This window comes from Mirounga leonina, unplaced genomic scaffold (genome assembly GCF_011800145.1).
Source record: "Mirounga leonina isolate KUSES-001 unplaced genomic scaffold, KU_Mleo_1.0 Mir_82, whole genome shotgun sequence".
Taxonomy (NCBI): Eukaryota; Metazoa; Chordata; class Mammalia; order Carnivora; family Phocidae; genus Mirounga; species Mirounga leonina.
In genome coordinates this window covers 17,223,367-17,239,542 of record NW_023270825.1, presented here as the reverse complement: position 1 = coordinate 17,239,542, position 16,176 = coordinate 17,223,367, and the positions used below count along the sequence as shown (strand labels likewise).

The window sequence follows — 16,176 nt, the reverse complement described above, 5'->3', positions numbered from 1 at the left end:
TTATTATTATTATTATTATTATTATTATTATTATTATTATTATTATTTTATTTATTATTATTTTTTGAACCAGCGTAGGGTGGTCAATGGGATGAGATGTTTTGGCTTTTTCTTGCCTCCAGAGAGAGCATAGGCTGCTTAACTCTTCCCCCCGACTTTAGGGAGGTCTATTTGCAGGTAGAATTCGCCTCCTCGAAAGAGTTTTGTAACTGAGCTTTGGGTCAAAACACACATTTGCCAGTCTGCTGGGAGGATCGATCCCAAAGTGGGGTTCTAGAGCCATTAAGCTTGCTGTAATCCAGCCTCTCAGTTCCCCAGAATGAATAGGATAACTTCTAGGAGGAACACCCCCTACTCCCCCACCCCCGCGTCCACTCCATCTGCGGATAATGTCACCGATGTTATCAAGCGGTTGCATCTAAAGCCACCAGCCCGCCTCCTGCCCGCAATCCGGGATTGATTCGTGGCTAAGAAGATGCCGAGGATGCCAGTGCATTTTCCTTCGAGTTGGGGAGAGGGTTACTTTTTGCCCCAAACCAAGTCTTTCTCCAGCTTTGCTGGTCTTCAGTGGCCCGGCACTGAGCTCGGACCCGCGCGTCTTCCCCGCGCGCCAGGGGGGCGACGAAGGCGCAGACAGCACACCAGGCTGAACTGGGGTTGCGTTGTCTCAGCCGCGTGCGTGGGACGCAGAGAGGGGGCGGAAAGCGCCGGGCGCCCCACCAGATCTAAGTGCCGGGGCCAGGCGGCGGCGAGGAGGGAGGGAGCAGAGCCTCGCCAGCTGCCACCGTGTCCCCGCGCGGACTCGGAGTCGCCTGAAAAGATCCCTCCGCCGCGCTGACCAGTCCCGGGTTCGTCTCCGCGCCTTCAGCGCGGGCGCGGTCACTTCTCATTTCTAATCGGGCCCAAGATCAAGGTTGCCAGTTGAGGTCGGGTCATTAACCAGGGAAATTAAGTATCTGGGAAGGGGGTGACTGGGGCCGACTGGACTCTCAGTGATGCCCGGGAAACTCCGGGATCGCGTGGGGCTCCGGCCAGCGACAGCTGCTGGTGGAGGTGGAGGCCACCGTGGCTGTCGACGCTGGCGCTTTGCTCCTGGAACCTCCCAGCAAGATGGCACTCACTGTCTGTCCTAGTCCAATTAACTCCCCCCCCCCCCGGCGTGCCCCCTCCTCCTCTGGATACTTGTTAGTCACACACTGAGTTTGAGGAGAAGAGAGGTTATGTCGATGTAAATCAAAGTATTTTCCTGACCACTTTGCATAATGCAACAGGAGCAGCGACCCGTGGGCACAAACCCAGGTCGTGTGTGCGTGTGTGAGCGTGTGTGAGAGCGTGTGCCAGCGTGCGTCTCGGCCGTGCGTCTGGGTGGATCCATGCGTGGCTTGTGCTTGGGAGGCAAATGGGGCGTTTCTCCAAGTCCTCTTAACACGACGAAGGCACTCAAATAAGTGAAGGCGGTAGACTCAACTAGGATGCGAAGGAAATAAAAACAATTGGGAAAGTGGTGCCAAGTGACTCACACTTTGAACTGAGGACGGGGAAATCCTCCCGAGCCAGTCTAGGCCACCGCCCCTGCGCAACCTTTGGTCGAGACAGCCCCGCGGATACCTAGGGAGTTGGTCCTGAGCTAGTTTCAAGCTCGCCGTTTGCTTCTCGCGTGGCCCCACCGACGGGCGTCTCGGCGCAGCCTGGAGCCTTGGCTCGAGCTCGCTCTCCCTCTTCTGTTCACATTCAGCCTCTCCACAGACTTGTTAAAACATGACAGCAACTTACTAGAGGCAGAAGGAGCGACAATGAAAGGAGAGGAGAAAACCAGAACCTTTTAAAATATGTTTTCCAAGAAACAGACGTGCACCTGGTTTTCTTACATTACTCTTTAACCTTTTCAAAGAGATTGCGAAGTGGAAACATTGCCCGTATACAAATCAGGCTCCTTTTGCTGTCAAGTCTGTTTCCTGAATCTTTGAGGCTGAATTTAGTTATCCGTTGTAATCTATGGGGAAAGTGAACAACCTTTTTTTTTTTTTTTTTTTTTTTCCCAGCAGCCAGAGTGAAGGCAGAAAATAGGTGTTCAAAATAATCATGTTAAACTTCGGATTATTTTTCCAATTAAAGTTATTTAATAAGCCCCGGGATCAGGGAGTTAACTGGTGATGGCGTGGGGGTGGGGGTCGCAAATCATCAGGGTTGCCTTCATTTGAAATAACGCCATCTTGGTTGAGAGACTTGTTATATTTTTACCCTCTAATTTCACGTTTCGATCATTTCTCAGTGTCTAAGTAATAGATCCTGTGGCTTGGAAGTACAGCCCAAGCGGGCAGGGAGGAAATCGACTTCCAGCGCTGAGACGGTGGCATTATCCCTAAGAGTTGGGGGTGGGATGATGCTGGCTAGAGAGAGGAGAAGGCTTGCTCGGTCAGGGTGGCATCCATGGTGTTGGTCCAGGCGTCTGCAACTCTCTTCGGGGAGGAGAGAGTTAAAAACCGAGTCCGACTTTGCCTCTTGGAAAGCAAGGGTTGCAGCCGCGCCTCCCAAGCATTCTTTAAACCAGAAATGTGGGAGGGACTCTGAAAGGGAGGGAATAAAGGAGGGGGGCAGAGAAAGAGGGCTCGAGGAGGGGAGCGCGCCAGAGCGCGAGGGACCGAGGGAGAGGAGGAGCGCGGGGGCGACGCAGGCGATCCCGCGCATTCATTACTGTAAACATCTCCCGGGGGTGTCAGGAGGGGTGGGGGCGGGGGCCGCGGCGTCTACATTAGCCCGGCGCATCCGATCGAGGCAGCAGTGAGGTCGGAGCAGCCTCGGGACCCACGCCGGGCCGGCGCAGCACTTGGAGCGAGCCCCGCGCCCGCCCCCGCGCAGCCCCGCGCAGCGCCCTGCTCCGGGCTCCGTGCGGTGGGCTTCCAGGCGCCCGCGGAGCGCCCGCCCGGATCCCCGGCTGCCCCCCGAGGTCCTCCGCCTCTGAGGAGCCCAGGCGCTGCGGGGCCTCTTTCCGCTGCCTTCCCCGCGCGCCCTGCTTCCTTCGGGACTCGTGGCTCGGTCTAGGCGGAGAGGGGGAGGCAGAGGAGGAAAGGAGGCGGGGGCCGCGGCGCCCGGAGCCGCGAGAAGGTGGCATGCCCGAGCCCTGGAGGCGGAGGTGGCGGAGGACGGGGGAAGACGATGCCGCGGCTCCGTAGAGGAGAAAGGCGAGAGCGAGCTAGGCGAGAGGGGCGCCGGGGCTCCGGCCCGTTGCGGGGAGGCGCGCGCCGCTCTGAGGCTCCGGCCTCCGCACCCCCGCGCCCCGACGCTGCGGGCGAGCAGGCTGGGTTTCGGCAGCCGCCACCGTCGCCGCCGCCGCCACTCGGAGGACCCAGCAAAAGTTTGGATCTGGGGGAGGACGCGGCGCTGAGCGAGATTACCACCGGGGCTGGAAGGAGACCTCGAGAACCTTCGCAGGTAACGCGCACCCCCAACCCTCTCCTTCCATGCCCCGCCGCTGAGCTCCTGCTCCTTCCCAGTGCCTTTCCCGACGCTCGCCAGATCTGAGTGAAAGTAAGAAGGCGGCGAAGTTCAAGATGTCGGGGATGGGCACCTAGCGCGGGGAGATCTACAGTCAGGTTAGAGGGGCCCGCGGCGCTTCTCTGCCCTAGGTGGGCAGCTGTGCAGGGAGGTGAGCCTCCCCCGGGGATGGATGAGAACCCTCGGCCCTAGCCGGGGCCTCATCTTGTAGCTCGTTGGAAATTGAGAATGTGGATTCAGGGGCTTCTAGTATTCTTCAATCCGGGAGAGTGATGCATGGATTTCACTCACTCCCACCCTCACCTCCTCACCTTCACCCTCTCACTCTCTCAGCCCTATTTAGCATCTTTTAAAAATGATAGGAGCCCACTCCCATTCGCCCACCTCATTTAATTGGTGCAGGAAAGCAAATCTGTGTGTGTGTGTGTGTGTGTGTGTGTGTGTGTGTGTGTGTGTGAAAGAGAGAGAGAGAGAGAGAGAATCAAGTAAAGGGAAAAAATTACCTTTTCCCCCTTTGACATCCCCGGAGTCTTCCCTTCCTCCCTCCTTCCATTCACCTTCTGGCGTCATAAAATAAAAACTTTAGAAGTCACATTTTTATTGCAGTATGAGATGAAACGTGTTAGCCATTGGCAACATGAATTTACAGTGATGTGTGTGTGTGTGTGTGTGTGTTGGGGGGGTGGTTAGTGGCCTTGCAGAGAGGCTGGTTGTTCTCAGTGGCCTGACACACCATGGTGTGGGGGGAGCAAGTGGTCCCGTGTGTGCACTTGGGGCCAGGGGCAGCAGAGAGAGAATATGGTCACGTTTCCGGAACAGCAGCCTTACTTAGGTTAACTAAGAAAATAACTCCTGCTTTTCCCTCAGAGAGCTACAGAAAGATTTCAGCCCCAACTCTCCACAGTCCCCTTTCCCCCAGCTGAGTCTCAAAGCAGCTCAATATTTGCTGCTTCTGTCATCGTTATTATGATCATTATTTATTCACCTGGAAGCTCATCTTGACTTCTCTTGTAAATGGAAAGCAGTCTCCAAGAGCTTTTGATTAATTTTAGTGGAGGGAATCTCTTGTAAAGCTTGCAGTAAGCTAATCAAGTGCAAAGCACAAATCCGTGTAAATGCTAGTGCAGAGTGCAAGGTGCTGATTAGATTTCTTCACATTCTGCATTTGCTGTGCAAAGCCCCATCTAAATGGGAGCTATTACTTACCACTCAGCTGGGAGGCTCTTAACTCACACAGGGTTTCAGGGAGCTTTGGGGCATGTCCCCTTGCTCAGAGGCTTATTGCTAAATTTATTATGTCTAACTTCTCCTAGCCAAAAGCTAAAATGTAGGCTAGCTTCCATATAGGAATCCATATTGTTTGTGGGTTTAAGTGATATGACCTTCCTAAGTCTACAGTGAAAGGATCCCCAAACATTTTGAGGTAATAGAATGCAGGTTGGCATTCGTCCAGGGATGTATTTGGTTGTTGCAGTGCGAATGTAAAATGTTAGGTCAGTATCTAAAGTGTTTAACAGAACTGGACTTTTTCTTTTTTAATTACTAAGCAATATGCACCAGGTACATAAGATTGACAGGCCACCATATTAGAAGAGAATACATCTTTGGTTAATACACATGCCATGAAAAGTTGCTTATTTCCCCATGATGTTATTGTTCCTCCAAATACAACTTTTCTTCCTCTCCTCCTCAAAAGCCCCAAACAGGATAGGGTTAAACCATTTAAGAATTTTTAATAATCAGCAGTGGAGGTGCAGTACCATACTGTTATGTTGAGTTGCAAATATCTGAGCGGAGGAGGTTGGAAGATGAAATTTCAAGCATTATTCCATGTCTCTGCCCGTAGGTACAAGAGATTGTAAGAAGTGGGCTAGCCGTGTAGCAGAACGTATTACAAACCTAGCATGGAAAGAATGCTGGTTTAAAAAAAAAAAAATGCCCATGTCTTAACACTTCAGTAGTTTCACTGCAGTTTTAGAAATTCCAGGGGATGCTTTTAACAGAAGAAAGTAGATTCACAAATGACACCATGCTGGGCTGCCTTGAGGTCCCCTAGGCAGTCATGGTTTTTCCCCTGTATGCTAGGTTTCAGATGATGTGATCTTATCCGAGTTTGACTATGACCGGCTGGATCTAATTTGAACCTCCTCTGATGCCCGTTACATTTATATTCTGGCCTGCTGGAGAGTTTGATTTAGGATTTAGACATATCTCCCTGAAGCAACCTTATATCTTCCCAGTTTGAAGCTGTGGTTTCAGGAAAGCCTCAAGTATGTATGTCCAGAAGCCTTATTCTGTAGAGACTCAGTGTGAACATCTGATCTAGTTTGACTCTTCAGTCTTATACCCTACAAGGAAGAATTGCTGCTTCTGTGATCAGCAGTGTCTGAAGTTAAAAAACAGCAAAGGGTAGGGGGGCTTTCGGTTTTGTTCATTGTTTAGAAGATTCAGAAAAAAAGAGCAAGGTGATGCAATTTTATTTCCATTCAGGTCAGACCTTTCTGAAGAATCATCTTTTGGTATTTTTACTTTAATTTCAATTCAAGTTCATTTTTCACTAGATTATTTTAGTAACTTTGTGGTTTCTGCTACAGTGATTCAAATTCAGTCCATTAGTGACCTCTATCTGTGAGAAGTGGATACTCATTTTTTTTTTTTCTTCTCATCAGTCTGCAGATTATGGGGGGTGGGAACCAACAGCTCTGTAGTTCTTTCTGAATATTTAGATTTTCCAACCTGATTTTTCTAATACGGAGTTCAGCATGGGTAATGATATTTAACAACAGTAATAAAACGTTACAGGTTAATAGGCTACTAAATGGTTATTCCATATAGCATTGACAATATGATCAATATAAATAAAATACCAGGGCTGTCCACTGCCAGTAAAACGATTGTACAGTCAGGTAGACTAATGTTTTGAGACTCACAATGCTGCTGAATGTAAGTGAAGTTTTATTGCCCCTAAGTGCTTACATAACAAGGGAAACTTGAGACAAGCTCAGAACTACATGTGATAACTAGACTTCATAGTAGCCATGTGTATATGTCTTTAAATTCAGCTTTGCTTCTGCTGTGAACTTATGGTACAGATCAGGGACAAGGTGGGATGTGAGAAGGGTGTCTATAAACAGATGGTCTTTTAAGAAGACTTTTAAAATCTGATTCCTAATCCCAGCTTTGTCTTCTGAGGGTTTTCAAATTGAAATTTCAATTTGAGTTGATTATTCTAAATGGTGATTGAAGACAGAGTTTACTGAATTTCTTAGGTGGGCGGTTACCATTATCTGACATTTTCCAGATGGTTTTTGATGTAGTGGTGTTCAGGGATGTGGAATTTTTAGGAGGTTTTCTTTCTTTTCCCTTGGGCAGGTTTTATGTAAAAGACATTTTTAAAGACCAATGATGATGATGATGATGATGATGATAATGATGATTTTTATTATTATCAAACAACCATTAGAATATCCCAGCCAACTTTCTTTCCTTTCCCCACCTTCCAAATTGCTTTGCTTTTTAAAAATTATGTATTTTTCCTGGAACTATATGTTGAAGATAGGACTAAGACAACCAGTATGTTTTTACTCTTTTGAGCAATGTGAACTCCAATTAAGTATCTGTTTATAGTAAAACACATACACTCACCTACACATCAAGAACCATTTTAAGACAGAGATTCTTTTCAAGGTTTTAAATATGTTTCCTTTTAAAGAGCTATGACACAAATATTGTAATAAAAATATCCTGTGTTCCGATGAATACAGAGACTTATTTCAGCCACATGGAACAGTAAAACACTGTATTAGCAAAATAATCAGTGGTATTTTCAGTACATGGTCAAAATCTGTTAGAACCTTCATTTTTTTTTTTTCTTGGCAAATTTCACATCTACTGGTCTTTTTGGTTTTCTTTGATTCCTTCTACTGAGGCTCTTTGAAGTGATTCAAAATTAAACAGTAGCTACTTTTTTTAGAGAAATTCATCATGTTATATTCAGGATTCCAGAAGAGTTAATGATGCAGAAAAAGTCCTGCAAAACATCTTTCTAAAAGAAGTCCTTCTCTTGTAGGCTTCCCACTTACGGGCCTCCTGTACCATTTGCAGTGAATTGGAGCTCCATTATTTATTTATTTTTCAAATACCACCTCTAACTTAATTTAATGTGGGATGTGTTTCTGCAGAAGCATGCAGCACCATGTGTCCCGAGTCTCCTGAACAAAGCAGTATCGTTTTTATGTATCTGCAATAAGGGAAAATCAAAGAAAATATCCGTGTATACTTTGGGAATTCAAAAAGGCCACATTCATGATTCTCAAACACTGGTCAGTTATTCTGCTGATGCTTAATAAGGCCACACGTTTTCTGGCAGTTTAGTGGTTAAAGACCTCAGCCATTTTTTGAAGCATTCACAAAATAAATCCCTGGGTGTTCCTACCCATTAGGTGCTCATTAGAACTGAGCAGTTTTTCTCACTTTCTTCCCAGGTTGCTTTTAAGGAAATGTGCAGGAAACGTGGCAAAAGGTCCTCTTTCCCCCTCAGTTCACAGGTCATGTGTGATAATTTCAGTTCTTTTTGTTAGAGCTTTCAAGACACAGATAAAGGAATCTTCCATCTGAACCTTTTAAGAACCTGAGGTCCTTGGGATTTAAACCCACTAAAAACCATTATGTCTCAAAGCTCATAGGTAGTTATGAGGCCCTTGGAATATTGAGACCCCCTTTAACGGGGAGTAAAAGAACAGCGGCTCCCAAAGTCTGTTCACAAATATAGCGTCCCTTGAAGTCAGCAGAGGTCATGAGCTGAATGGAAAACATGAGACTCACATCAGTCCCGAAATAGGTCCATGTGCTGGTGTTACTTGTCCCCAGCTGCCTATGGGCGTCACTTTTCATGAAATCCAGTGTCAAAATAGCCTCTGTGATAGTTTCCTCTCCCACTTGGCTCCAGAACTCGGGCTGAAATATTTTGAAGAAGGAAACAATGCAGGGAATCCTAATATCCCTCATAGATAAAGAGGAGATGAAGTCTATGGGAAGAGACTAGATAAGCATTTGCCATAGAGGTGCTGGGAAATTCTCTGTGTGCCCCGAGGGATGAAATGGATTCATACCTAGCCCTTACCCCCTCCTCTCTTACCTTTCCCAGTTGTCACATGCAGGATTTGATGGCTCACAGCTGCCTTTGTGAGTTGGTGTGAGAAAGACCTATGAGCCTGGCCTCTCCTTGGGTGGCTGGAGCCCAACAATTTGAAAGGTACCCACGAATGCACAGAGTTCTCCCTGAGACCACTGGGCTTTGCCCAAAATGATGAACGTTACATTTAATCACACAGATGTTTGAATTCTCCAGATACCGTTTATAAGTTTCTTCCTTTACCAACCTATCCGAAACGGTCAGTTGGATTTCTTATTAAAATAATAACCATTATTTCAATCACATAAATATGTAGTTGTAAAAAAAAAAAAAAAAGTATTTCATTGTCTCTCCACCATTAGAGTAGATACAAGTTTTCCTGTTATGGCTGAGTATAATTTTATGATGTAGGCCTTGTGATTTGGGACCTTAACTGTGGTAGGGAGTGAGCAGTAGGGAGGTTGTTTTGGAGGAAAGAAAATATGTGTTTATATAAAGAAAACCTGCATTCTCATGTCAGCACACTCCTTTGTACATTTATGACCTTGGACAAATTACTTAATCTCCTGGAGACTTAATTCCCTTTCTGCAGAGTTCAACAGAGTTGTTGCAGGGTCAGATAAGATTAATGTGTGGGAAAATACCTTGATAATCATACCAGTGTTATATTCCTATAAAGACGCATTATTCAAATTGGTAACATTTATCCCCACAGGACTGCCATGTACCAGGATAGTTCTGAGTCTTATACTAAGGCAGAGTGCTCTGCCCTCCAGGAGCTTTGGCTTTTGTGAAAGTAATGGGACATCACTGGAGCAGTCAAGTGTCTGGTGGCCCTCTACGTCATTTCTTCTATTCATCTAACGGGGCCTTGTCTTCTTTTGTAAGTTTGTTCTGTTTTGATGAAAGTATTCTTTTCAAGGATCAAGGGTAATTAGGGTGAGATTTGTGCAAGGGCCAAACTTTCCATCCTTGACATGCTGGCTTGATGTTGGAAACTGAATTTATCACAAATGGATTCCACGGGGCTCTTTTGGGAAGAAACCATCCACATTCCTGCAGTAAGGTTGTTTCTCCTTTTGGCTGGATTTATACTTGAGTCATCCAAGTTACTTTCGCAAAAGCACAAACCATTAATAGAATATATGATGATGTTTAAAATTTTGGTTTTGCAACGTGAGGCAGGCTGGATGCAAAAGACTGCCTCTTTGGTAGGGCAAACCTGAACTCATTCTCAGCGAATGGAAAGACTTGATTTATTATGATACTGACATACTCTCCAAAGCTTGGCCTTATTTTGGTATTGTTAGTATCACAAAACCCTTGTGGGACAGTTTTTTTGACAACTTATTTTTCCATACTTTGTTCAGTTGCATTTTTATAATTATCCAATCTGAGACAGTTTCAATTTTAAATGTTCCAAGAGTGAGCATGTTTATTTTACTTTCTTGATTTGTATACATGTAGGCCTTTGTAAAGGTAAATTTTTAATCATTTTATCGTTGCTTAAATGAAGCTTGCAGAAAACACATGCATATGTGAAGTATACTTATAAAATGTATGATTAGGTTGTGATTCTTGATCAGAAGGAATGTTTTTTATCCATTATTTGGATGTATGGCAGTGTGTATTTAATAGTGTTCTTTTCCGTTTCTGACTTACTAGTTGCCAAAGTTCTGACACTTGCCCCGCCCCCCCCCAAGTTGATGAGAACTTTAGCAGTGCATTGTAAAGTACCTGGCCATATAATTCTGTTTTTACATGACAAATTACTTTTGTAGTTTGGCAAAATTAATCTGACTGCTTTTTGTTCTGGCAGTGCTGAATGATACAATAATAATATTTGAAGAAGAAACATGTTTGCCACTACTCTGAAGAGTTCTGCTAATAAAACCAGAAGAGTCTGGAGGTATATGTGTGGGGAGTTAAAAAGGCACAAACAAATCTAAAACTTAGATACCATGGGGAGGGGGTGCTTTTTATATTCTTCAACTTGGTGGTGCTAATGTAGCCCATATGTTCCTAACAGAATAGAAGAATGAAATAGCCAAGTTATTTTTAATTGGACATTTTCTTTTCCAAATAGGTCCTAAAGAAACTCTAAATAAAGAAAAGCGCAGAATGCAATGAGGGAAGTTATTTTTGTGTGAATGGCTTGGTACTCATGAAGGAGATATGATTCTTTTAGAGGCAGAGGGTATACATCAGATGATAAAGAAAGATTTTCCATTCATCCAATGAGTGATTTTTAGCACTTGCTGTATGCCAGGCACAGAGTAAGATTGGAGAGGCAAGTGGTAATGCAGGATCCCTCCACCTGAGGCTGCCTAGGCTGGGGAGGAGAGAGGGAGGCACAAAACCTAATTGCATTTGGTTTGTACATGACTGAGGACAGTCAATCCTAACTGTGCCAGGAATACATAGTATTATTGAAGAAAGCTTTATGTTTGGAGAGGGATAGTCTCGGGTTCTCATGCTGGCTGTGTCACTTGCTAATTTGATAAACTTGGGCAGATTTTTAAATGTCTTTTAATCTCTGTGTCTAGTCTAAAATGGGAAAAAGCATTCTATACTCATAGAGCTGTTCTTTGGAGGGTTGAGATAATTATGTAAAATGTCCGCCTATCTAGCACACAGTAGAGGCTTAATAAATGCTGACTACAGATCCTTCTCTCTCTGAAATGATAATGATTCCATTAGGTTACTCTCCCCTTCAACAAATATCTTTGCCATTTCTCTGGAATCCCCCAAAAGGCTTTGGACCCCTTGAACCTATCCACTAACAAGATACAGCCTCTTCTGCAAAATAAAATTCCAATATTTATGTGTGAAATAGCATGAAAAGGACAGCAAGGGAAATAAGCACTTCACACGGCGGCAGAAGGAGCTCAGAGCTAGTGGTATGCAGCAGGCTGCTGGTGTGATAGGGGCTGGAGAAAGGAGGGAGAACAGAAAAGAGGACACATCTCAGTTTGGGGAATCAGAAAGTGGTGTCAACCGGGTCCTGGTCTAACTTGTAGTTTCTTGTCCTTGTTATTGCTATTGTTCATTGAAAGCACAGGCTTTGACAGTTGAGGAGTGCTTCTCCACGCACCCCCCCCCACCTCTATGCACCCTTCCATGGGTGGCCAGTCGTTATAGCTTGCAACAAGTCCTGTGTCTAGACTATGACAGTGGGCGCACCGAACTGTGGTTATTATGTCTTTGCCAATGTACCGAGATTTTTATCAGAATGAATTTTAAATTCTTGCTTCACGCAATTCATCTCACACATGACTCTTGGCAGAGTCATGCAAGTATTTTATTGTAGGAGATTAACATGTAAATTATTGTTATATTATATAATTCTTAGTTTGTACTCAGAGAATGATTGTACCTTGCTGGTATAATGACAGATGTCCAAATCAGAATGATGCTATTGGATTATCAGTTTAGCGTGGAAATATTTCTTTCAGAAAGTAGTTTTCAGTTAATTTAAGTAAAGGGACTTCTAACGGCTTCTGTGGAAGATACTCTGAACAAATACAGAACTAAAAGGCACTGGTCAAAATACACGATGCTGGGTTATTTTTCATTTGTCATTGTAATTGGGTGACTACATAGTATAATTTTTTTGCTTTCTACTCAACAATTAAAATGTAGGGTTTTTTGTTTCCACTATGAATCTGTAAATTTATTGCTATAAGAAAGTTATACTTAACAAGATGTTAGGCATGTCCCTGACCTCCAACTCCAGAAGCACAGAAGCTTTTCCTGGTAAGATCACATAATATATAATGTACTGTATACACATATAATTAATCAAATTGGGGCAGAGAGAAGCAGGTACTAGGGTATATTTTATAAGGTGTTAGCATCTCAGTAAGTAGCTTCCAACCCAACATTCCACCCAGCGTAAAACAATAAGACCTTGTTTTGCTACTTTAGAACATGTAAGGGAGATTAAAATTCTTTGGAAAATGGTTTAAAAAATTTCTTTTACTCAAATAGGTAAGGGACAAGTCCAGTAGTGTTGACAGCAGTGGAATTTAAAACTGAAGTCTAATAACCTCTGAGTCCCGAAGGAATGCACGGCAGACATCTGTTTTAGTCACGCGCTTGTAACCGGGCATTTGACAAAAATTGAATCCTTACCGTGTGCCAAGCACCATGCTGTTTTGGCTTTTGGGATATTATTTCAAAGAAGACCTCATCCTTGCTCATCAAGAAATCTGATAGGTTGACCTAGGGACACCCTCTTCCAAACTTGACTCATCGGTCTGAATCAACTGGAGATGTTGCTTAAAAACCCAGGTTCCTGGGCCCTAGCCTGGAGGTTCTGATTTGTTAAGCCCGCGAAGAAGCCTGGAAATGTGGATGCATAAAACCCTCCAGGATTGGAGTTTACTGACCTCCATGATTTCTAGAACTTTTTCTGTCACAGAGACTCAGTAGTTTTATAACCATCTGGTTTATAGTCATTTGTGAATTTCTGACAGTATTTTTTTTTTCTATGTGTTTTGTCACATAGGAAGTATTGCTTGATTTAACCCAACTGTTCTAGTAAAGAACCTTCTAAGGGGCCAGACATCAGGGCTGGCTTCTCTCTCGGTAGCCACAGTCTCCTGTGTGATGCCACCACCAGGCATCTGTGTCCCTTACACTACTCACTGTACTGGTTTTGGTATCCCCACAGTTACTTTCCTAAAAAACAAATTGTATTACTTTAGCCATCTACCACTCAGATTCCCTGTTCCTCTGGATAAGGCCCATCCAAACTTGTTATCAGGACATGTGAGACGTGATCCTCTGGGTCTCAAACCATCACTCAAGCCTCATTTTCTTTTCTTTTTTCTTTTTTTTTTTTTTTTAAGATTTGTATCTATTTATTTGACAGAGAGAAACACAGTGAGAGAGGGAACACAAGAAGGGGGGAGTGGGAGAGGGAGAAGCAGGCTTCCCGCTGAGCAGGGAGCCCGATGCGGGGCTCGATCCCCGGACCCTGGGATCATGACCTGAGCCGAAGGCAGATGCTTAATGACTGAGCCACCCAGGCGCGCCTCAAGCCTCATTTTCAAGCACCCATCTCCTGCACCCATGTTCATGATAAGGCATGGCCTTTTGATGCTTAGCCTTTCCCATGCTGCTTATCCTTTATGTAGAATATGACCTCTAACTCTCCATTTGGCAAATTCTTTTCCTTTAAGACCCACATGAATGTCACCTTCCCTCCTAGTCAAAATTACTCATTCCTTTCTCTGGGCTTCTACAGCATTTTGTTTGTACCTTTATTATTTCTCTGCTCATGTTGTATTGTAATGTGTCTGTTCTAATCTGTCTTTCCCACTGGACTCCAAGAACCTTGGCTCATTCGTTCCATCTCCCTAGGGTTGACAATAATGCCTAAAGCACCAGATTCTACATAAATGCAGTTGAATGAATAAATGCATAATTGAGCTGGCCAATCCCGGAAGACAAGAAGATTCACAATCTAGTGATAGGAACTCCTTCCTCTAACCCCACAGATTGGTTGCCCAATGGGGAAAAAATACAACCACCCCTTTCTGCCTTCCTCTAAGCAGGTTTGTCAGGTAAATGCCTGCTGGTTAACCCAACCCTGATCAGCATCAGGCACTCCAAACCACACATGAGGCAATTCAGATGCCACACTGGAAGATCTCTTTAAAGAAGAAATAATTCCACTTGATGATATATCTTTCTTGGCACCGAGTGAAACCATCAGTTAAGTAGTTGTGCATGCAGATGTGGTTAACCATAGGATGAGAATTTAACTCACACTATTAACTTTGTGTATCTTTCTTGGCATAATTAAGAGAGCAAAGCAAAGAACTCATGAAAATTTTGTGCATTTGCACTCTTTTTCATTTTTTTACCCTTTGCTTTTATGGCACATTATTTCCTGATGGAGATATCTGAGCAGCCAGGGTTCTCCAGAGAGGAGAAAAGAAGACTAGAAATCATAACTTCTTAATCAGTCTGTCTCCACAAAGCAGGATCCACCTTAGTCTTCATGATGTGCACACTGAAAAATATTTGAAGGGTACAATAAATTCTAAACTTACTTTTATTTAATGTGGTCATTCAGTCCGTCTTCTTCTCCAAAAGATAATTTTAACAATACTTTGCTACTTTCATCGTGAATTATCCATTGATGAACAGAGATGACTTGCATGCATGTGGGCCGGGTGTATGCAAAATTTCCAGGGGCTAAATAAGTAGAAGATGGTGGAGCATATTTTGATATGCTTTTCCCTTAACCTTTGGGTCCCTCTGGGCTGTCTGTTATGTTGGCAACACATTCAATGGCAATAGGAAATACATGGAATGACACCTGAGATGATTTTTGATAAGCCACTGTGCTTATTAATATAAGAGGCTTAGAACACAACCCAGAAGATCTTATAATGTTAATTTATGGGACTGTTTAGAAACAGTATGCTCCCCTTATTCCTGAATCACACTGAATATCAGCAAGACCATAGTCTCATCTAGGGGAATAATAACAATAATAATAATAATAATAATAATAATAATAATAATAATAGCAGTAGTATTAAACACTACATAAAGGTATGGATCATAGATAAGGTTTATTTAGAGTGCCACTTATGCAGTTCATGTATATTATCACATTTAAATTTTTATGAAACCCTATAAAGTAGGTTCTGTTTAGTAATACTGCTCATAACCCAATTTTACACACAGGGAAACTGAAGTGGAGAGAATTGCCTCAGGTTGCTTACCTTATTTTGTAGCTATTAATTATCTTTATAGGATAGCTGAGCACTGAGTAATTTCCAAAATTAACTCTGCATTTATTTTTCCATATCTGTAAAATCTGAATTCAAAGGAGATTGTTCATGGTCCAGTAGGTAATCTGTGACACAACTTTTTGTATTTGATTTTTTTAGTAGATAACTATGTAAGAAGTCATTATTTGCTCTTTGCCATTTTTGAGTGAAAAAGGTTCTTGGGTCTCTCCAGGTGTTTCTGTAAAATGGGAAGAGGGAAGAATCACTAGTTTGAAAATAAAGTGACAATTGTGATCCTATTTTCTGTACTAATGAAAGTCTGTAGATAAGTGCCAGATTGTGGGGTATTTGTTTTGCAGAGAACACTCTCCACTTTTTCCTTTACCAGCACTACTAATAAATAGTTAAATGAATTGATTTTCACCTCATTTTCCCTGTGGAGGTGATAATGGACGATAGAATGACCAGAGGGCAGATAATAGCGTAAAGCTAGTGGCCTCTGAGAGAGTCTGGAAATAATGGAGAATTGACTGTGTTATAAATAGGTCAGATTCTCTCGTTTTCTAGACCTATGTAATTGCTCAGGCTGTAGACTTTATTGGGGAAGAAGAATGACCCCAAGATGGGCTGGAAAAGGCTGTTTGTTCTCCATTGGTGGTTTGAAAAGAAGCACAAATGTGTTTGAAAGTCTTCACCTTGTTGAATGTGATGTTTGTCCATCCCTCCCTTTTCTTTCTTTTATTCTTTCTTTCTTTTTTTCTTTCCTTCGTTCCTTCGTTCCTTCCTCCCTCCCTC

At 43.6% G+C, this 16,176-nt stretch overlaps 1 protein-coding gene across 2 annotated transcripts in view; it reads left to right on the top strand.

The window, feature by feature from the left end:
- The window catches only part of FLRT2 (fibronectin leucine rich transmembrane protein 2), a 92,472-nt gene that overhangs the window by 674 nt on the left and 75,622 nt on the right, over window positions 1–16,176 (top strand). Inside the window, exon 1 of one of the 2 annotated variants that reach the window (XM_034993073.1) lies at window positions 2,463–3,432. The exons of the other annotated variant lie outside the window; for it this stretch is intronic. The gene's annotated coding sequence lies outside the window, so the exon portion shown is untranslated. Of the gene's footprint in view, window positions 1–2,462; window positions 3,433–16,176 lie in introns of those variants that run through there. 2 annotated transcript variants of the gene reach the window in all.